The sequence below is a fragment of the Salvelinus sp. IW2-2015 genome, linkage group LG16 (genome assembly GCF_002910315.2).
Source record: "Salvelinus sp. IW2-2015 linkage group LG16, ASM291031v2, whole genome shotgun sequence".
NCBI classification, from domain to species: Eukaryota; Metazoa; Chordata; class Actinopteri; order Salmoniformes; family Salmonidae; genus Salvelinus; species Salvelinus sp. IW2-2015.
Window position 1 is genome coordinate 25,859,736 of NC_036856.1, and position 23,153 is coordinate 25,882,888.

General features: G+C 43.1%; 1 protein-coding gene across 1 annotated transcript in view; it reads right to left on the minus strand.

The window, feature by feature from the left end:
* The window catches only part of LOC111975673 (sec1 family domain-containing protein 2-like), a 153,105-nt gene that overhangs the window by 122,698 nt on the left and 7,254 nt on the right, over positions 1-23,153 (minus strand). The window lies entirely within an intron of this gene.

The following is a 23,153-nucleotide window of genomic DNA, read 5'->3' on the forward strand; positions in this document are numbered from 1 at the left end:
CACTAGGCCCTCCGTGGAATGAGTTTGACACCCCTGGATTAGAGGGAGCATGGTCGAGATGCGTGTGTCTGCCGCCAACGTGTCCATCCCCACCGTGTCCATCCCCCTCTGAAGCTGGTTCATCCAGCTGGACCCCTGCTGTCTCTGGCTCCACACCTCCCGGGCCATCTAGAGGTAAACTGTTCATATTTACTCTTGAGGGCAAAATAAATAGATTTGATTGAGAACTGAGGGTCTTCCAAATATTGAAAGTGTGTAAATAGTTACCCATGTTATTTTGTAAATGTATATATTTTTTCCCCCATTTCCCCCCCCCCATTTTTCCCCCTCCATTTTTTGGGGGGGTGTGTTAGAATACCATTTTGGTATTTTGTATATAGTTATTTGTTTCAAAATGTATACCTTCACCAATTTGGCCACTTGGGTACATTTGGGCTACTTGTGTGGGACACCAGGGTGACTTCATGATAAATATCATGTAGCACACTCATTTTGGAAGTTATCATTCTGAAACTTTGCACAAGTACTGTTGCCCTCTTAGGTTTTTCACTGACATTGTCCCCATATTCATATCTGAATGTTTGTTTTATCTTGTTCATTTTAAAGATGATGATACAACAATTAAAAAGAAAAACGTATGGTTTTTTCATTGTATAATCTAAACCAGATCTATTGTGTTATATTCTCCTACATTCAATTCACATTTACACAAACTTCAGAGTGTTTTCTTTCAAATGGTACCAAGAATATGCATATCCTTGCTCCTGGGCCTGAGCTAGAGGCAGTTAGATTTGGGTATGTCTTCAGGCGGAAATTGAAGGGGGGGGGGGGGGGGGGGGTAGCTGTGATAAACCTCTTTGTATGTCTCCCTCTACCTCATCCTTCCTATCTCTGCTTCTCAGGGTGTGATTCTATTCCATCTAGACCACACTGACCCGGAGTCTCTCTCTCCTCCCAGTCTGGGAAGATAAGAATTCCTATTCCAGCAATGATAACTCTGAGTTTATTGTAGATATATCTTATGATTACTCAGAGCTACAATAACTCACAACTACAATAACACATCTCTAATCAAATCAGCCAAGGCTTCACAGAAAAGCCTGTGTATGAGATTAGGAGAATGGCTCTGGTGGCAGGGATTGGGGGTGGGGTGTGTGTAGGGAGTTGGAAAATAGTCAGCCAGGGTAAACAGCCTAGCCCTCCCCTTCTCCTCTCCCTGCAGTTTAATGGATCACCTACATTTCCCAGAATTCTCATGTCACTTCCTGTGACCCCTCACACACCGAGAGAGAGAGCAGCTTCTCCATCAAGCATCCTCCTCAATAGCCAAACTCAACAGATTGGCTGTGTTTCTCACAATTCCTGACTCTTTTKTAGCAGTTGTTTTTCTGATGTATTACATTGTGAGTTCTGACTTGTTTCTACTGTAAATGAATAGAAAGTACTGCAGAGGTTCAGAATATGTGCAGCTGTTTTCTAAATGGTGGTTTCTCAGAGCCTCTGAATTGATATTAAAGATGTATGTAGCCTTCTCTCAGAATAACAGTTTGTGATAGAACAGTGCTGTTTGTGGGAGTTTTGACATTCTGATTGTATAAATGTCAATATTCAGACTACAACCACCCCTTCCACCTTCTTCATCTCCATACCGTGAAAAAGTATCCTCATCCTCCCTGGTCATCTCACTTCCTGACCAGATGGTAAACACATCACTAATGCCTCGTCCAGCCTTCAACAACACTCCAAACTTCAGCCCCTAAACAAGCCCATAAAACTTCACCCTGTAATGGAAAGAACTGAGAGCTCCCCGCTCCCTTTTACTCCACTGGGAACTGGACTGATAACCCAGACAGACCAACCTATATGGTCACATCAACACAAATCTCCTCCAACTTTTACCTCTGTTTGGCTTCCAAACCTTTCTTTACCCATCTTAACTTTGACATTTTGTTTACTGTATCTCTAGATTTCTATTTTCTTTCAATCACTCCCTTCTTCAATCACCCGTCTCCTTCACTCTCCCTCTCCAGCATCCTGCTGTATCTTACATTGATCTGCCATACAGGGCTGAGTTAGGACCGTATCAAAAGAGCTAGACCATAGACGGACCATAACAAAATAAGAAGACTGCAGCCAAGCACCGCAAGGAAGTGCCTGAGGAAAGATGTATCTGTCTCTCCACCTCTCTCTCCATCCTGGATGTCTGCTACCAATCCAGACACAGATAGGGGAGATATTCTGGGAAATGAGAGATGGAGAGATCAAAAGAGAGAGATGGAGAGATCAAAAGAGAGAGATGGAGAGATCAAAAGAGAAAGATGGAGAGATCAAAAGTTGGTGGAAAAACTGAAAGTAGGAACAGCCCTGCTGGACAGAGAGGACTGGTAGAATGGATGAGTTAGCAGACTTCAGATATGCAAACCTGCAGAATACAGTGTGGATTCTGCACTTTGATATGTGTATTATAATGCGCAGGATGTGGAATAGTGGTTAGAGCACCCACCAGAAGATACTGTACAATGTGGTGGTGTCAGAATCTGACTAGACCACTGAACTGATGACGTTTACATTGTTGAAGAGCGTGTGCATGTTCACTGTGAACTCAGTATCCGGAGCATAAGCCCAGCAAGTCAGAGTAATTGGAGACCTACACCATCACTGGTTGAAAAACATCTAACCTTCAACCAACGGGTGCCTGCTACAGAACACTAGATGACACTTTTCTAACACATCAGATCACAAACACATTATGCACATATATCGTCTTCATGTCAAAGGCTTTCAGCTACAGACAACTCCCTCCCGCCATGATAAGAGGAGAGGAACAGAGCAGACACATCTCCGCAGACACATCTCCGCTGTTGGCCTATTATGTTCATTACACAGCTCTCTTAAAACACAGCCATCATACATAACACACAGGGACATACAGTGGCTTGCGAAAGTCCCCCCCCCGTGGCATTTTTCCTATTTTGTTGCCTTACAACCTGGAATTAAAATTGATTTTGGGGGGGGTTGTACCATTTGACTTACACAACATGCCAACCACTTTGAAGATGCAAAATATTTTTTCTTGTGAAACAAACTTCAGCGTGCATAACTATTCAGCCCCCCAAAGTCGATACTTTGTAGAGCCACCATTTGCAGCAATTACAGCTGCAAGTCTCTTGGGGTATGCCTCTATAAGCTAGGCACATCTAGCCACTGGGATTTTTGCCCATTCTTCAAGGCAAAACTGCTTCAGTGCCTTCAAGTTGGATGGGTTCCGCTGGTGTACAGCAATCTTTAAGCCATACAACAGATTCTCAATTGGATTGAGGTCTGGGCTTTAACTAGGCCATTCCAAGACATTTAAATGTTTCCCCTTAAACCACTCGAGTGTTGCTTTAGCAGTATGCTTAGAGTCATTGTCCTACTGGAAGGTGAACCTCCGTCCCAGTCTCAAATCTCTGGAAAAAAAACTGGTTTCCACTCAAGAATTGCCCTGTATTTAGCGCCATCCATGATTCCTTCAATTCTGACCAATTTCCCAGTCCCTGCCGATGAAATACAACCCCACATCATGATGCTGCCACCACCATGCTTCACTGTGGGGATGAGGTTCTCGGGGTGATGGGAGGTGTTGGGTTTGTGCCAGACATAGCATTTTCCTTGATGGCCAAAAATCTGACCAGAGTACCTTCTTCCATATGTTTGGAGAGTCTCCCACATGCCTTTGGCGAACACCAAATGTGTTTGCTTATTTTTGTTCTTTAACCAATGTCTTTTTTCGGGCCACTCTTCCGTAAAGCCCAGCTCTGTGGAGTATACGGCTCAAAGTGGTCCTATGGACAGATACTCCAATCTCCGCTATGGAGCTTTGCAGTTCCTTCAGGGTTATCTTTGGTCTCTTTGTTGCCTCTCTGATTAATGCCCTCCTTGCCTGGTCTGTGAGTTTTGGTGGGCGGCCCTCTTGGCAGGTTTGTTGTTTAATAATGGATTTAATGGTGCTCCGTGGGATGTTCAAAGTTTCAAATATCTTTTTATAACCCAACCCTGATCTTTACTTTTCCACAACTTTGTCCCTGACCTGTTTGGAGAGCTTATTGGTCTTCATGGTGCCGCTTGCTTGGTGGTGCCCCTTGCTTAGTGGTGTTGCAGACTCTGGGGCCTTTCAGAACAGGTGTATATATACTGAGATCATGTGACAGATCATGTGACAATTWAATAAAGTCCACCTGTGTGCAATCTAATAAATTATATGACTTCTGAAGGTATTTGGTCGCAACAGTTCTTATTTAGGGGCTTCATTACAAAGGGGCTGAAAACATATGCACGCACCACGTTTTTTATTTTTCCCAACTTTTTGAAACAAGTTATATTTTTCATTTCACATCACCAATTTGGATTAAAAATACATTTAAATTACAGGTTGTAATGCAACAAAATAGGAACATCTCCAAGGGGTATGAATACTTTTGCAAGGCACTGTATGTGTGTGTAAGAGATATACATTATATATTTCACTTGCGTTGGCAATGTAAACATATGTTTCCCATACCAATAAAGCCCTTAAATTAAATTAAAAGAGAGAGAGAATATGGTTTATGACTGTTTCTCTGTAATAGCCCTGTGCCTCTAATGACCTCGTAAGTGCATGAAGAACGTAACTGGTTTCTGTTGTAAAACAGCTCTTAGGCCCATTTACCCATTTATCCCCTAATACCATCACCAGCTCCATTATCAAATCCCAACTAATGTGATGTTGCCCCTGACTCACCTTTAGTATCACACTGAACCCTGTCACTAAGAGAGACAGAGACAGAGAGAGAGAGGCAGAAAGAGAGAGGCAGAGACAGAGCGAGAGAGACAGAGCGAGAGAGAGAGAGAATATGGCAGGCGTATGAGCCACCCGACTCCCCCTCCTTAGCCCCCTCTCATCCACCCTAACCAAACCCACTCATAATTAGCGGTTTGGCGTCGGGGCTCGTTTTGGGTTACTTTCATTCCTTTTGCCATTTTCATGAAAACAACACTGGTACAAACAGGCCCACACGTGTCCATCTAGTCAGGACAATAGGCAGAGAGAGACGAGGCATTTGAGTTTTCCACAGATGAAAGCTAGAGGGGGAAACATGGAGAAACAAGTGAGGTTTTGCCTACATGTGTTTCCGAGTGTATTTTTCCAGTTGTATAAAGGATGGCGTAGTTTGCTTTTACAATGCAAACCATCAGGGCAGGCGATGGAAAAACTCACTCAGTTTGACAGCATCTTCAACCATGTTCAGCATTACAACCATGCTCAGAGCTCTACCTATACTCCAACCTTACCTGACCTTGTGTTATCATTGCTAAATAGTCATGAAAAACATCATACATTCTAACTAACAATGCTTTAGGGTTTTACATGTGTTAGCGATAAACATGTCCAGTGCTTTGACCATTGTTCTCAGACCTTTATAACATTCAGATGACTGCCTTGGTTATGACCATAGAGAGATATTTACTGCTGAAGGCAACTCTGGTCTGGGTTTGGAGTTAGTACTGATCCTTCACAGAAAGAGGAGATCTGACAGTATGTGGTTATATGGTCTTCATTTACACTGCAGGACCAGATTCATCCCTCTGGAATACAATGAGGGGACCCATATCTACCAATCACCACATGACACCAATCAGGCAATAAAAGAAAAAAAAGAAAGAGAGTGAATCTCAAACACAAAAATATGTACACACACTCAGTCTTAGCGCTGGTGTAATTTTAGGGAAATGGGTGTGAATACGTGTGTGTATGTTGGATGATGTGTCAGCCAGCTGTCAATCACACAGGTCTCAGAGCTCCATCCCTTTTGCCTGGCTACCCATCTACATCGCTCCGGCCAAACTAACGTTTGAGAGGAGGCGCAGAGTGGGAGGGAGAAAGGAGGTAGCCGATTGAAACAAATTGGGGATGAAGAGAGATATAGGAGGGAGGGATAGAAGGATATTTAAGCATTTCCAGACCCTAGCAGACATCTCCCCCTCTCTGTGTCCATCTGTCAATCACACTGTGAGGGGGTAGGAAGGTAGCAGGGGGGCTGCCCCCAGAAAGCTCTCCACAGAAGAGTTTCATTTCATAGCCATTGATTCCAAAAACAACAAAAGTGAACCACTCCCCCCGTCAAAAAGAAAAGGCAGCAGGCATTTCTTTCATCCACATATTTCCTCACAAATGCAAAGACCAGCTTCAGTTGAAATAAAGCTGAGTTAAAAAACAGATAAATCCAACATTGTCAAAACATATAAACACATGACGTTGAACAGGACTGGAGTTCTGTATACTGCGGTCGCTCAAATCAAACATGGTCCTCTCTGCCAACCAACCGGCGTTCAGGACTCCTGGATGCTGAGAGAATAGCATTACATCCCATTGCGATAGCATTACATCCCATTGCGATAGCATGGGTCTTTTGCCATGATTCAATCTGACAGAAAATAACATATTTCTTCTCAGGGCAAAGTTCATCCGAGACATGGCTGACAAGGACCACACGGTTCCTTTAATTAAGACATTGCAGAAGAACAGAAAGGTCAGAGAGTGGGCTCAGGTTATGGCTAACATGAGTATATTGTTTCCTAAACCCTGCCAGAGGTGATTCACCTGTGTGACGAGTGCAACACATAACATCACCCTGCTACAGACCGATAAACGCCAAACCTATCATACTAAACTTCACCTGGATCTATTTTGTTGGGTTTCACGGGCTAACATTGCATCAGAGCACCTGGGAATTGTTGGTAATTAATGACAGGGTATAAGAGTGGCAGGATTCTGTCTCTGATTGACCGTTACCATGGAGATTGTCCAGTTCCATTTGGTTGAGTGCATCCCTGGAGCGAGAGAGGGCGGTCTGCAGGGTGGGCATGAGTAAGCACTAAGCTCTGGGGTGGGGAAGAGGGGGTGACAGGGGGATTGGGGCAGGACTGGAGTGGCCCAGGGGTCTTAGCTGTGTAAAATGACAGGGTTTTACCATCCCATTCACCCCTGTGTCGACAAAGGAGTCTGTGCTCCATCCAGGGAACTGTGGGCAGTAGAGGGTGCTACCAGTCTGCTGTCTGCCAATTCAGACTGCCCAGGAACCTATAGGACAACAGGGCCCTATCCATGGTGCCCAGATCAGCACTGAGCATCCCATAAGGGACTGAGAAGTCCACTGTCCACCCACACACAGACTGGTCATTCATCATCACACTSACACATTCCAGTCAGTCAGGTTTCCATCTGTACAACATGGACATGCTGGAGTTAACCCTCTACAGCCCAATTATCCATTATAGCCCCTAAAATGGATTAATTCTCTCATGCTTAACTCTTCAATCAGATACGCCCTTTATCCTCGGTTGTTCAATCACCATGAAAACTTCAATCTACTCTCATGATCCTCCGCATAGGACGGACGGACAGACACACACACACACACAACCCCTCTGGCATGTGACCTCTGCTGGCCTGTGCTCAGCAGGTAGTGACAAATGAGCTGATAGCTATTCTCTGCTGAGGTGGAGCTGGTAGAAGGCTGAGCAGAGTCGTTCCACCACAGAAAGCACAAGAAAGAGGTTTGACACCCACTATCTCCAATTCTGAAATAATTTCTGTAGCTAGAAAAAGATAAGATGAGCATTCCTGAAACATTATTTTGTTGAAATATTATTTTTACTCAAATTGGCCATTTCAATTTATAGGATTCATAAAATATWAAATAAATAAATAAATAAAGTACCCAGCATCCGATTTGGACCAAACCTCTTAACAATGATTAAGACGTGTGGAATCCAAATAAATGGTCAAAAGCCATTCATGAACCTCCCCAAACCAAGCCCACAAACAAAGGCCAGTATGCAGTATCAGTTCTCTATGTTTGACAAGTAGTTTGAAGCTGTGACTTGGAGTATTCTTTATTCATACTATATATTCTCAGTGAATTTGGTGATGTTTCTTTTTCCCCTGTTCAGAAAAATGTACCATTGAAGTCACTTACATTTTCCCCATAAATGAGTGTGAAAGTACCAGGTTTTACCCACTAGTTCAAATCAAATTTGATTTGTCACATGCGCCAAATACAACAGGTGTAGATCTTACCGTGAAATGCTTACTTACAAGCCCTTAACCAACATTGCAGTTTTAAGAAAATAGAGTTAAGAAAATATTTACTAAATAAACAAAAGTAAAAAATGAAAACAAAATAATAATAATTAGGCTACAAACAGGGGGTACCGGTACCGAGTCAACGTGTGGCAGTACAGGTTAGTCGAGGTAATTCGTACATGTAAGTTGGGGTAAAGTGACTGTACATAGATAATAAACAGTGAGTCGCAGCAGTGTAAAAACAAAGGGGGGTTCAATGCAAATAGTCCAGGTAGCCATTTGATTCATTGTTAAGCAGTCTTATGGCTTGGGAGTAGAAGCTGTTAAGGAGACTTTTGAACCGAGCCTTGGCGCTCCGATAACGCTTGCCTTGGGTGACTGGAGACTTTTTGGGYCCTTCCTCTGACACCGGTGTCCCTGCTGTTAATGCCACACCCTTTTCATCACGAGCAAAAGCTTTTGGTTTTCTCCCAAAAGTTGCAAAAACATGTTTGTGATCCATTTAATAAACACAAGAGACCAGCAAAACGGATAAAAGGGTGTGGCAGTAACAGCAGCATCTAGTGAGCAAAACCTGATTTTGCGTAGGCACAAATCTGTGCAGAACACAGCATGGAATCATTTCCACGCAAAGTGTGAGATTTGTCAATATGAACGTTTGCTTGAGAGTGTATGTACATTTACACACAGCCAAGACCATGCGTACACACAGTGCCAAGTGGTGGAATAAGGGAACTGTTTGTCATAAGTAGTCTAGTGAATGGGGAAAATATACTTTACAAAAATATAAAGTGTTGGTCCCATGTTTCATCAGCTGAAATAAAAGATCCCAGAAATGTTTCATTCCCACAAAAAGCTTATTTCACTCAAATGTTGTGCTCAAATTTGTTTACATCCCTTTTAGTGAGCATTTCTCCTTTGCCAAGATAATCCATCCATCTGACATTTGTGGCATATCAAGAAGCTGATTAAACAGCATTGTCATTATACAGGTTCTCCTTATGCTGGGGACAATAAAAGGCCACCAAAATTTCACTCAGTAAAATTGTTGAATGTTGCTTTTATATTTCTGTTCAGTATATATGTTGAAATTGTGAGAATAATAATTACAAATATATATGTTTCATTGCATCTCGATTGTGAAATCATGCAACAGATCTTGACAGGCTGTATCATGTCATTTGACCACATCACGGCATTTGTTAAGATAATAATCCATTTAAAGTTGAGTAATTTGTTAAATTAGAGGTACGTGTGAAAGTGAAACCATTGTTGAAAGACTGAGATAATGGGAAATCGAATGAGAGGCTGATCTTGCCCTGTTGGAAGATTTGGCACACACTGCATTTCGCATAGAGCACATTTTTAGAGACAGGTGGGACTTCTTGCAGAAAGTACAGATTGGCTCATCCATTATCATTTTCCAAAACCAATCTTATGGATTTCTGTGAGGATTAAGACCTACTTTAGAAAGGAAAACACATACCATTCCGGTGCACATCCAAGTGCTATCCACCCTCAGGTTTTTGGCAATGGGCACTATTCATTGGGAGCTTGCCGATAGGCATCTCACAGCCCTCGATGAGCTGATGTTTTGGATGCAATCATCAGCAAAACAAACAGTTACATCCAATTTCCATACATCATTGCACAACAGGTTGAAGTCAAGAGGGATTTCTTTGCCATCAGTGGGTTCCCAAATACGAACAAAGCAATAGGCGGCACACACATCGCCATAAAAGCACATCCCAAAACGAGTTCAACTATGTGAACAGAAAAGGTTTCCATGCTCTTAATGTATAGGTGATAGGAGTTGTGATGTGCAAAAGAAGCTGCTGAATGTGGGGTCTTGATGGCCAGGTGGAACGCATGGCTTTTCATTCTGCAGAACAGCAATGTTGGTCTATATCTCTACAAGAGGGAGCTGTTACGGATGTATGGCTTATTGGTGAGTGTTGCCTACTCATTTGAAGTATATTTGCCATTGTTAAAGCAACTTAAATTGTTCTAATGGTCCTCTTTGTAGCTATGTTTTTATTGTTAATGGTCAAGCCACAACTGAGGTAGCCAAATAAAACATTTTGGTTGTACTTTGGTTGTACTCAACCTTTTTTGGTTGCGTTGTTGTATTTCATGATATGGCATTCCCCACGGACTTTAAAGGGATGATTTTGACCATATTTGGTGAATTAGGGTCGTTTCAAAATGTAAATAGCCAAGGTCGTGCACGAGCACTGCGGCTGAGAACAATTCGGATTTATTAATGGTGATCTTCTCCTACCGGTGTTCATATGATGCTCGTAGGACTGTTTGATAAATCACACTTTTCTAGGCATAAGAACACTCTAAATTCTGCTCGTAAGTAGTATTTCAGAATAATTTCAACGCAATATTGATAAATGAGGCCCCTGGTACTTTCACACTAATTTATGGGGGAAAATACAAGATACTTCAAATGGCTAATTACTCTGAACAGGGGGGGGAAAAACATCACCAAATTCACTGAGAATACATAGTATAAATAAACAATACTCCAAGCCGCAGCTTCATACTACTTGTCAAACATAGAGAGCTGATACTGTATACTGTCCATTGGGGGGGGGCTTGGTGTGGGGTTTGGGGGGGGTCTGTGGGTGGCTTTTGACCATTTATTTGGATTCCACACGTCTGAGTATTGCTAAGTGGTTTCGTCCAAATCGGATGTTGGGTTTTATATTTAAATGAATATTATATGAATTCTATACATTTATTTGGGTGCAATCAATTAGCTTGATTTGTGAGAGTTCAAATTGACTTTCAACAAAATAATGTTGAAGAAATGTTTATCCTATCCGTTTCTAACTACAGAAACCATTTCAGAACAATCTGAGATGGTGAGTGTCATGGCTTGCTGACATGAAATGGAACGCCCTGATGTCATGGGACACGGCAGGAAGCACAGCCACTGTTACAGCCTGAGCGCACGCACATAGACCCATACAAACACAGTGTTCAGAGGAACAAGAAGGTGTAAGGATATCAGGTCAATACATATACCTACTTAGTGCATCTACAATAAATCGTAACTACGCCATAATCAGTATAAGCAGGGGAATTGATAATCCAAACTAATAGACAAATGAACTGAAAGGTAGATGAGGTGTAGAGTCAGCAGGATGAGGAGAGGGTTCCAGCTGAATGTGTTACTACAGGGTCCGTCTGGGACACTAGGTCACTGTTAGGACTCGTTCTCCAACGGCACACCAKTCTTTCCAGAACCTTCCTCATTAGATTGAAGGGATGAAAGAACGGACTGTGGGGATTTTCCCCAGTCTGTAGTCTCCAGCTGCAGCGGAGAGTGCTCAGAAGAGCCAGACGCCAGGGGGACCAGTCAGCAGACCACACTGACTTGATTCACCAGGAGAGGAGAGGTTCTATTGAAGACCGTGAGACCCTGCTCCCTACCGCACAGACCCTGCTCCCTACCGCACAGCACCCATCTCCCATGGAAAATCACAGTCTTAACCCCAAACACACAGAGAGGAAGACCAAACAACATAACACTACACAGAAGACAACATCACCTACAGTTGAAGTCTGAAGTTTACATACACTTAGGTTGGATGAAAAGCGTGCCCAGAGTAAACGGCCTGCTACTCAGTCCCAGTTGCTAATATATGCATATTATTAGTAGATTTGGATAGAAAACACTCTGAAGTTTCTAAAACTGTTTGAATGATGTCTGTGAGTAGAACAGAACTCATATGGCAGGCAAAAACCTGAGAAAGAATCCAACCAGGAAGTGGGAAATCTGAGGTTTGTAGTGTTTCAACTCTTTGCCTATCCAAGATACAGTGGAAATGGGGTCATGTTGCACTTCCTAAGGCTTCCACTAGATGTCAACAGTCTATAGAACCTTGTTTGATGCTTCTACTATAAAGGAGGGGGGAATGAGAGGGGATTGAGTCAGAGGTCTGGCAGAGTGCCACGACCTGGTCATGCGCATTCTCATGAGAGGTAGCTTGCGTTTCATAGCATTTCTGAAAATGCTGGAAAATTATTGAAGATTTATGATGAAAACATCCTAAAGATTGATTCTATACTTAGTTTGACATGTTTCTACTGACTGTAATATGACTTTTCGTTTGAACTTTCGCCTGGATCTGCCAGCGCTTCGTCAGTTTGGATTGTGTACTGAACGTGCGAACAAAAGGAGATGTTTGGACATAAATTATGGACTTTATGGAACAAATCAAACATTTATTGTGGAACTGGGATTCCTGGGAGTGCATTCTGATGAAGATCATCAAAGGTAAGTAAATATTTATAATGCTATTTCTGACTTATGTTGACTCCAACATGACGGATATCTCTTTGGGTTGATTGGGCTCTGAGCGCTGTACTCAGATTATTGCATGGTGTGCTTTTTCGGTAAAGCTTTTTTGAAATCTGACACAGCGGTTGCGTTAAGGAGAAGTTTATCTAAAGTTCCATGCATAACACATGTATTTTCATCAACATTTATAATGAGTATTTCTGTAAATTGATGTGGCTCTCTGCAAAATCACCAGATGTTTTGGAAGCAAAACATTACTGAACGTAACGCGCCAATGTAAACTGAGATTTTTGGATATAAATATGAACTTTATCGAACAAAACATACATGTATTGTGTAACATGAAGTCCTATGAGTGTCATCTGATGAAGATCATCAAAGGTTAGTGATTAAGTTTATCTCTATTTATGCTTTTTGTGACTCCTCTCTTTGGCTGGAAAAATGGCTGTGTTTTTCTGTGGCTATGTACTGACCAAACATAATCGTTTGGTGTGCTATCATCGTAAAGCCTTTTTGAAATCTGACACGCTATCGTCCCACATATCCCAGAGAGGTTAAAACTCGTTTTTCAACCACTCCACACATTTCTTGTTAACAAACTATAGTTTTGGCAAGTTGATTAGGACATCTACTTTGTGCATGACAAGTCATTTTTCCAACAATTGTTTACGACAGATTAGTTCACTTGTAATTCATTGTATCACAATTCCAGTGGGTCAGAAGTTTAAATACACTCAGTTGACTGTGCCTTTAAACAGCAAATTCCAGAAAAAAATGTCATGGCTTTAGAAGCTTCTGATAGGCTACTTGATATCATTTCAGTGAATTGGAGGTGTACCTGTGGATGTATTTCAAGGCCTACCTTCAAACTCAGTGCCTCTTTGCTTGACATCATGGGAAAATCAAAAGAAATCAGCCAAGACCTCAGAAAAAAAATGGTAGACCTCCACAAGTCTGGTTCATCCTTGGGAGCAATTTCCAAACGCCTGAAAGTACCACGGTCATCTGTACAAACAATAGTACGCAAGTATAAACACCATGGGACCACGCAGCCATCATACCGCTCAGGAAGGAGACGCGTTCTGTCTCCTAGAGATGAACGTACTTTGGTGCGAAAAGTGCAAATCAATCCAAAAACAACAGCAAAGGACCTTGTGAAGATGCTGGAGGAAACCGGTACAAAAGTATCTCTATACACAGTAAAACAAGTCCTATATCGACATAACCGGAAAGGCCACTCAGCAAGGAAGAACACCATCCCAACACGGGGGTGGCAGCATGGGGGTGGCAGCATCATGTTGTGGGGGTGCTTTGCTGCAGGAGGGACTGGTGCACTTCACAAAATAGATGGCATCATGAGGTAGGAAAATTATGTGGATATATTGAAGCAATATCTCAAGACATCAGTCAGGAAGTTAAAGCTTGGTCGCAAATGGGTCTTCCAAATGGACAATGACCCCAAGCATACTTCCAAAGTTGTGGCAGAATGGCTTAAGGACAACAAAGTCAAGGTATTGGAGTGGCCATCACAAAGCCCTGACCTCAATCCCATAGAAAATGTGTGGGCAGAACTGAAAAAGCGTGTGCGAGCAAGGAGGCCTACAAACCTGACACAGTTACACCGGCTCTGTCAGGAGGAATGGGCCAACATTCACCCAATATATTGTGGGAAGCTTGTGGAAGGCTACCCGACACGTTTGACCCAAGTTAAACAATTTAAAGGCAATGCTACCAAATACCAATTGAGTGTATGTAAACTTCTGACCCACTGGGAATGTGATGAAAGAAATAAAAGCTGAAATAAATCATTCTCTCTACTATTATTCTGACATTTCACATTCTTATAATAAAGTGATCATCCTAACTGACCTAAGACAGGGAATTTTTCAGGAATTGTGAAAAACTGAGTTTAAATGTATTTGGCTAAGGTGTATGTAAACTTCCGACTTCAACTGTACATAGGTATGTGGGCACAACTTGAAATTATTGGATTCAGTTATTTCAGCCACAGCTGTTGCTGACAGGTGTATAAAATCAAGCACACAGCCATGCAATCTCCATAGACAAGCATTGGCAGTAGAATGGCCTCACTGAAGAGTTTCAACGTGGCACAGTCATAGGATACCACCTTTCTAACAAGCCAAGATCGTCAAATTTCTGCCCACTTGTGAAGTCGAAATGTCTTAGGAGCAACAACGGCTCAGCCGCGAAGTGGTAGGCCACACAAGCTCACAGTACGAGACCGACGAGTGCTGAAGCGCGTAAAAAAATTGTCTGTCCTCAGTTGCAAAGCTCACTACTGAGTTCCAAACTGCCTCTGGAAACAACATCAGCACAAGAACTGTTCGTCGGGAGCTTCATAAAATGGGTTTTCATGGCTGAGCAGCCACAAACAAGCCTACGGTCCTCATGCGCAATGTCAAGTGTCGGCTGCAGTGGTGTAGAGCTCGCCGCCATTGGACTCTGGAGCAGTGGAAACACGTTTTCTGGAGTGATGAATTACGCCTCACCATCTGGCAGACCGACGCACAAATCAGGGTTTGGTGGATGCCAGGAAAATGCTACCGGCTCGAATGCATAGTACCAACTGTAAAGTTTGGTGGAGGCTTGAATAAWGGTCTGGGGCTGTTTTTCATGGTTCGGGCTAGGCCCCTCAGTTCCAGTGAAGGGAAATCTTAAAGCTACAGCATACAATGACATTCTAGACGATTCTGTACTTCACTAACCTTCACCAACCTCACTAATGCTCATGGCTGAATGGAAGCAAGTCACCGCAGCAATGTTCCAACATCTAGTGGAAAGCCTTCCCAGAAGAGTGGAGGCTGTTATAGCAGCATAGGGGGGGGACATATTAATGGCCATGATTTTGTAATGAGATGTTCAGATATGCGTTTTAATATACAATCCAGATAAGAAAGTGTCTGATAATGTAACATTCCATAGATTTCAAGAAAAATACCACTGTTCACTAAAACAGCTGTAACTCATTCACACTAAAAGGTATTACTATTCTGATTTCAGATGTTCAACCCTCACAAAATAACAAACCTTCAATATACTCTATGTTTTTCTTTATCTTCAATAGGAAGTTGTGTAAATGGTAGTTGTTTGGGAAAAGAACATAGATTTTAGTATTATATACACATTTTCACAGGTGTTTATTCTTTTTGTATTTATTTTTTTTTACCCCTTTTTCTGCCCAATTTCGTGGTATCCAATTGGTAGTTAAAGTGTTGTCTCATCGCTCCGTACGGGAGAAGTGAAGGTCGAGAGCCGTGCGTCCTCTGAAACACAACCCAACCAAGCCGCACTGCTTCTTGACACAATGCCCGCTTAACCCGGGAGCTAGCCACACCAAAGTGTCAGAGGAAACACTGTACACCTGGCGACCGTGTCAGCGTGCATGCGCCCGGCCCACAACAGGAGTCGCTAGAGCGAGATGGGACAAGGACATACCTGCCGGCCAAACCCTCCCCTAACAGTGCTGCGCCAATTGTGCGCCACCCCATGGGTCTCCCGGTCGTGGCCGGATTCGAACCAGGATTTCTAGTGGCACAGCTAGCACTGCGATGCAGTGTCTTAGACCACCTGGCCCTAGGTGTTTATTCTTGACTGATTACTATCTGATTGATGTGGTGCTATTGTATGTCATATAATTTGAAAGGGCTGTTTCTTAGCTTTCAGAATATGTATAATGTTTTCATATATGGTTTGACACCAGTAAATGTAGCTTATTAATGCACGCAGAGGTCATGGTCTTTGTGTCAGTTTTGCGATTCAGACTTTTGGGAAATCCTGCCAGTAATGCAACAATGACAATATGGCGAGTTAGTTACAGTTAGAGGTGTTCTAAAGCCTACTATTTCCAATCCCCTTTAAGGTTGGGGMWWMGTAAGGGTTATGGTTAGGGTAAGGTTTAAGGTAGGGATATGCAAAGGATCCCGGATAGCACTGATTGTCGAGGGGTAATGATAACAAGAAGTAACATGAGTTAACATTGACCTCTGACCTAACAGTCCATCAGTCAGTTAAACAGGTCCTTCTCTATCAACAGGTCTCTCTCTCTATTAAACAGATAGTACATTAATCCGGGCTCCGGGCCGGGGCCGTGCAGTGGCGGTACAGTCAGGCCTGCTGTACGTCCGTAAACACAGCTGTCCCAGACCATCTTAGACTGTCTCAGGGTCCAGGGCAGGGGGGGAGAGAGAGGTGGTTATTCCTGGGTTTTCTAACAGGGACAGGGAGTAAACTCCATCAGCGCTCTGCTCTCACTCCCAGCCGGCCGTCTGGGCCCACTGTAATCCCTCCCAACTAAACACAAGAAGAAAGAGACGAGTAAATAACTCACTTCTCTGATAAACCATACAATTTTATTTTTGCATTTTTTCTCTCCCCAAAGTCAGTTGAATGGGTTGGTTTGACTCATACTATAACAGTGTTGGGGACTGGGTTATGTTGTCCATATTGGTGTGTAGCATGTTTGTAGATCACCATGACACATATGAGCAGAACATGACATGCTGAACAACGAAAGAGAGAGGCTAGGAGGGTAGATGGAGAGGAAAAGAGATTACGAGAGGGGTACAGACAGAGTAAAGATGGAGCGAGAGAGATCTATGGAGACCGGGTAAAAGTAGTAAGACAGAGAGTCTCTGTCATAGCGCAAGAAAGACAGAGGGACTCCCAGCCCCCTGCTGCTCCACCGGGTTTACCGGCCGCTCTCTTCCAACAGGCCTGAGGGGGTGTCTGGGGGATGGATGGGGGAACGGTCAGTCCAGGTCAGCTCAGACATGAGGCTGTAAAGCGGTGGGGAGTCTGAGGGGTCAGCGACGATGGACTCCTGGATGTCTCAGACCAGCATATCACACAGTCATTCACACTAATTTGTTACAGTCTCCAGCCCCCTACAACGTCACGATGCCTTGAGGGGGTAGGCAGGGGGCAGCAGTAGCAGACAGTCCAGAGAGGGAATGAATGTCTCGGCTGGCTGGCTGGGGGACAGGCTCCATACCCCTGGGGTAAAGACAATTACAGGCTTAAAGCCCCTCGGTCTGTGGCACGCAGCTCAGATAAGAGACAAGGTACAGAGAGGACCAGGCCAATATTGCAATTTTTCCTATTTCGGTACAAGTTACACTAAACTGATTGTGTTGACCAGAATAGACTGCATATTGTTCTGCTTATTAACTTCCTCTGATTTATCTGTCTAGATATGGCTATACAGTACATAAAGAAAAACATACATTTTTGTAAAGTACATTTTTTGCAAACCTCACACTGCAGTGCCTATCATGGCTGTATGTTTGAGCTTGTGCAGGAGAAGTCAGGGGTTAAGGTTAAGGGGATAGAGGTCAGGAGTCTTGCAGAAGGGGCAGACAAGACTAACTGGAGGCTGATGAGGCGCGTGGGTCACTAGGCTGCAGCCTGCAGGTTGACAATACCTCAGAGCTCAGACAGACCGATACATAAAGATAACCTACGAACAACATATACCCTTTCAGACAATCAGTCTGACAGAGAGACAGGCATACATTACATTCATGGCACATTAGTACAATAGAAAAGCCATACAAATAGAAACACGCATTCAAACATAGTAAACAGAGTCAGATAGCCAGAAATAGCAACCCACAGACAATCAGATGGGGATATGGAGTCTGGTTGGCTGTTCTAGTAATGTGTGACCCAGCAGCAGGGGGATAGAGCAGAAGCCTCGTTGCTGACCAGTATTAACTGGCAGCTGGAATGTTATGAGAGGCAGGCCGTGCTAATCTCAGCAGAGCTAGAGAAACAGGCTTGGGTGGAGAGGTTAGCTCTGCTCTCCTATTACTACTGACTCGTAATGAACAACAGACACCACACCATGACTGACTGTCACTATCCCTTTCATATCATCATTCAATGAAGTAGTCCTACTCCCCCATGAGTTAGGCCTGCTCCTTGTTCATTCAGTTTATCACACAGTCAGTCTTTCAGAGAGATTGTATCCCTCACTAACTGGCTCAGCCACTAGCTTGTCAATGGGAGGAATGTACATGTATGGTTTTGGAAGTAGCTCTGTCGGGGTCGTTGGTGTAGAAGTAGCTAGTGTGATGTCCGGGAAGGGGTTGTTGAGGCTCTCGCTGCTGCCCCCCCACCCGTCTAGCACTAGTCCCAGGATGCACACAGGCCCTGTGATAGTGGGCTCGGTACGTCCCAAACCTGCCCCATTCAAACCAACACTCCTCCATTCCAGGGCCCCTGGGTTCACAGCATGGCACATAGCAGGGGGCAGATGCAAGGGCACTAAAATTATCTGCCGAAACTGTTGCAACCCCTATCATTAGCCTGTTCAACCTCTTTTTCGTATCGTCTAAGATTCCCAAAGATTAGAAAGCTGCCGTGGTCATCCCCCTCTTAAAAAGGGGGAGACACTCTAGACCCAAACTGCTACAGACCTATATCTATCTTACCCTGCCTTTCTAAGGTCTTCGAAAGCCAAGTTAATAAACAGATTACCGACCATTTCGAATCCCACCGTACCTTCTCACCTATGCAATCTGGTTTCAGAGCTGGTCATGGGTGCACCTCAGCCACGCTCAAGGTCCTAAACGATATCATAACCGCCATCGATAAGCGACATTACTGTGCACCCGTCTTCATCGACCTGGCCAAGGCTTTCGACTCTGTCAATCACCACATTCTTATCGGCAGACTCAACAGCCTTGGTTTCTCAAATGATTGCCTTGCCTGGTTCACCAACTACTTCTCAGATAGAGTTCGGTGTGTCAAATCGGAGGGCCTGTTGTCCGGACCTCGGGCAGTCTATGGGGATGCCACAGGGTTCAATTCTCCGACCGACTCTCTTCTCTGTATACATCAATGATGTCGCTCTTGCTGCTGGTGATTCTCTGATCCACCTCCACGCAGACGACACCATTCTGTATACCTCTGGCCCCTCTTTGGACACTGTGTTAACAAACCTCCAGACGAGCTTCAATGCCATACAACTCTCCTCCAACTGCTCTTAAATACAAGTAAAACTAAATGCATGCTATTCAACCGATCGCTGCCCGCACCTGCCCGCCCGTCCAGTATCACTACTCTGGACGGTTCTGACTTAGAATATGTGGACAACTACAAATACCTAGGTGTCTGGTTAGACTGTAAACTCTCCTTCCAGACTCACATTAAGCATCTCCAATCCAAAATTAAATCTAGAATCGGCTTCCTATTTCGCAACAAAGCATCCCTCACTCATGCTGCCAAACATACCCTCGTAAAACTGACATCCTATCGATCCTCGACTTCGGGATGTCATTTAAAAAATAGCCTCCAACACTCTACTCAACAAATTGGARGCAGTCTATCACAGTGCCATCCGTTTTGTCACCAAAGCCCCATATACTACCAACCACTGTGAACTGTACGCTCTCGTAGGCTGCCCCTCGCTTCATATTCGTCGCCAGACCCACTGGCTCCAGGTCATCTATAAGTCTTTGCTAGGTAAAGCTCCGCTTTATCTCAACTCACTGGTCACCATAGCAGCACCCACCTGTAGCATGTGCTCCGGCAGGTATATCTCACTGGTCACCCCCAAAGCCAATTCTTCCTTTGGCCGCCTTTCCTTCCAGTTCTCTGCTACCAATGACTGGAACGAACTGCAAAAATCACTGAAGCTGGAGAATCATATCTCCCTCACTAGCTTTAAGCACCAGTTGTCAGAGCAGCTCACAGATCATTGCACCTGTACATAGCCCATCTGTAAATAGCCCATCAAGCTACCTCATTCCCAAACTGTATTTATTTATTGATCTTGCTCCTTTGCACCCCAGTATCTCTACTTGCACATTCATATTATATATATATATATATATATATATTCTGCACATCTACCATTATAGTGTTTAATTGCTATATTGTAATTACTTCGCCACCATGGCCTACTTATTGCCTTACCTCCCTTATCCTACCTCATTTGCACATACTGTATATAGACTTTTTCTACTGTCTTATTGACTGTATGTTTGTTTATTCCATGTGTAACTCTGTGTTGTTGTATGTGTCAAACTACTTTTCTTTATCTTGACCAGGTCGCAGTTGCAAATGAGAACTTGTTGTCAACTAGCCTACCTGGTTAAATAAAGGTGAAATAAAAAATACCTACATGCGTTTTATAGTCGTAAATATCCTGTTTGGTGGTTTGTAGTCAGATATTGTTTCACTGTTACCCACTGAGTGAATGGGAGGGCAGAGGTTAAAGGTGTCGACCTTATCACAGTAAGGCCTGACCTGACCTCACAGGACCTCCAGTCTCATGGTTATAGTCTGTTCCCATGGCCTAACTAAGCTTACACCACCACCTTGGTCTGGGACTGTGTCCATCAGCACTGTGTGCCCAGCTCTGCCCCACTGCTCCCCTCACACAGTCACGCAGGGTAAACAGGGCAACTGCCACACCAGCCAGAGAAAAGAGCCATTTCATCCAGCCATGCAGTTTCCAATGTAATTATCCTTCTCTGTGTCCACACTGTAGCCAGAGCCCAAACATCGTGGTGAGATGAAATCAACAGAGAGAGGGAGAGGAGCACACAGAAACTAATTTAACTTAATACCTCATTAAAACTGTAGCTCACATTACGGGTCCATTTTGATTGCAAACATCAACTCTCACGTCACGAGTCAAGCTGCAAGGCTTGATTGTGAGATCTGATTTCCAGACCTGGGTTAAAAAACATGGTCATTTTAGTATCTGGTATTTAAAATACTTTTTGTTGTGCATTTGAGTATTTTCAAATACACATACCAAAACAAGTACTTTGATTTGACAATTTGAATGGTTATTTGTAAAAAAATAAAAAAAATAAAAACTAATATTCTGACGAATTGTATATCAAAAACACTGACTCAAATACACCCCCATGCATTTAACCCAGGTAATTGAAAATAGTATTTGAAAAGACTGTCAAAATTCTTTCCAAGTCTATTTTCAAATAAATTAAAATATGCAACTACTTTTATTATAACTACTTACTTTGCAAATACAGTACCAGTCAAAAGTTTGGACACACCTACTCATTCCAGGGTTTTTCTTTATTTTTTACAATATTCTACATTGTAGAATAATATTGAAGACATCAAAACTATGAAATAACAAATATCTAATCATGTAGTAAACAAAAAAGTGTTAAACAAATCAAAATATATTCTATATTTGAGATTCTTCAATTTAGCCACCCTTTATGCCAGCCTAGATGACATTTGCATACTCTTTGCATACTCTTGGCATTCTCTCAACCAGCTTCATGAGGTAGTAACATGGAATGCATTTTAATTAACAGGTGAGCCTTGTTAAAAGTTAATGAAATTAATGGCTTTCCTTCTTTAATACGTTTGAGCCAATCAGCTGTGTTGTGACAAGGTAGGGGAGGTAAACAGATATCCCTATGGCAAGAACAGCTCAAACAAGTAAAGAAAAATGACAGTCCATCATTACTTTAAGACATGAAAGTCAGTCAATGCAGAACATTTCAAGAACTTCTTCAAGTGCAGTCGCAAAAACCATCAAGCACTATGATGAAACTGTCTCTCATGAGGACCACCACAGGAAAGGAAGACCCAGAGTTACCTCTGCCGCAGAGGATAAGTTCATTAGAGTTACCAGCCTCATAAATTGCAGCCCAAATAAATGCTTCAGAGTTCAAGTAACAGACACATCTCAACATCAACTGTTCAGAGGAGACTGCGTGAATCAGGCCTTCATGGTCGAATCGCTGCAAAGAAACCCCTACTGAAGGACACCAATAAGAAGAAGAGACTTGCTTGGGCCAAGAAACACGAGCAATGGACATTCAACCAGTGGAAAACTGTTCTTTGGTCTGATGAGTCCACATTTTTGGTTCCAATCGCAGTGTCTTAGTGAGACGCAGAGTAGGTGAACAGATGATCTCCGCATGTGTAGTTCCCACCGTGAACCATGGAGGAGGAGGTGTGATGGTGCTTTGCTGGTGACACTGTCTGTAATTTATTTAGAATTCAAGGCACACTTAACCAGCATGGCTACCACAGCATTCTGCAGCGATACACCATCCCATCTGGTTTGCGCTTAGTAGGACTATCATTTGTTTTTCAACAGGACAATGACCCAACAAACCTCCAAGCTGTGTAAGGGCTATTTGACCAAGAAGGAGAGTTATGGAATGCTGCATCAGATGACCTGGCCTCTACAATCATACGACCTCAACTCAATTGAGATGGTTTGGGATGAGTTGGACCGCAGAATAAAGGAAAAGCAGCCAACAAGCGCTCAGCATATGTGGGAACTCCTTCAAGACTGTTGGAAAAGCATTCCTCATGAAGCTGGTTGAGAGAATGCCAAGAGCGTGCAAAGCTGTCGTCAAGGCAAAGGGTGGGTACTTTGAAGAATCTCAAATATATTTTGATTTGTTTAACACTTTTTTGGTTACTACATGATTCCATGTGTGTTATTTCATAGTTTTGATGTCTTCACTATTATTCTACAATGTAGAAAATAGTAAAAATAAAGAAAAATCCTGGAATGGGTAGGTGTGTCCAAACTTTTGACTGGTACTGTATGTGAAAGTCATTGAGAGATTTGAAATGGTATTTGAGCCCAGGTCTGCTGATTTCCCAAGAATGTGTTTTGAATGGGGTTCCAAACATACACAAACAAAAACAATACTCACTTGAGATAAGATGGTTATCACTGGGCCTACCTGGTATCTATTTTTACCT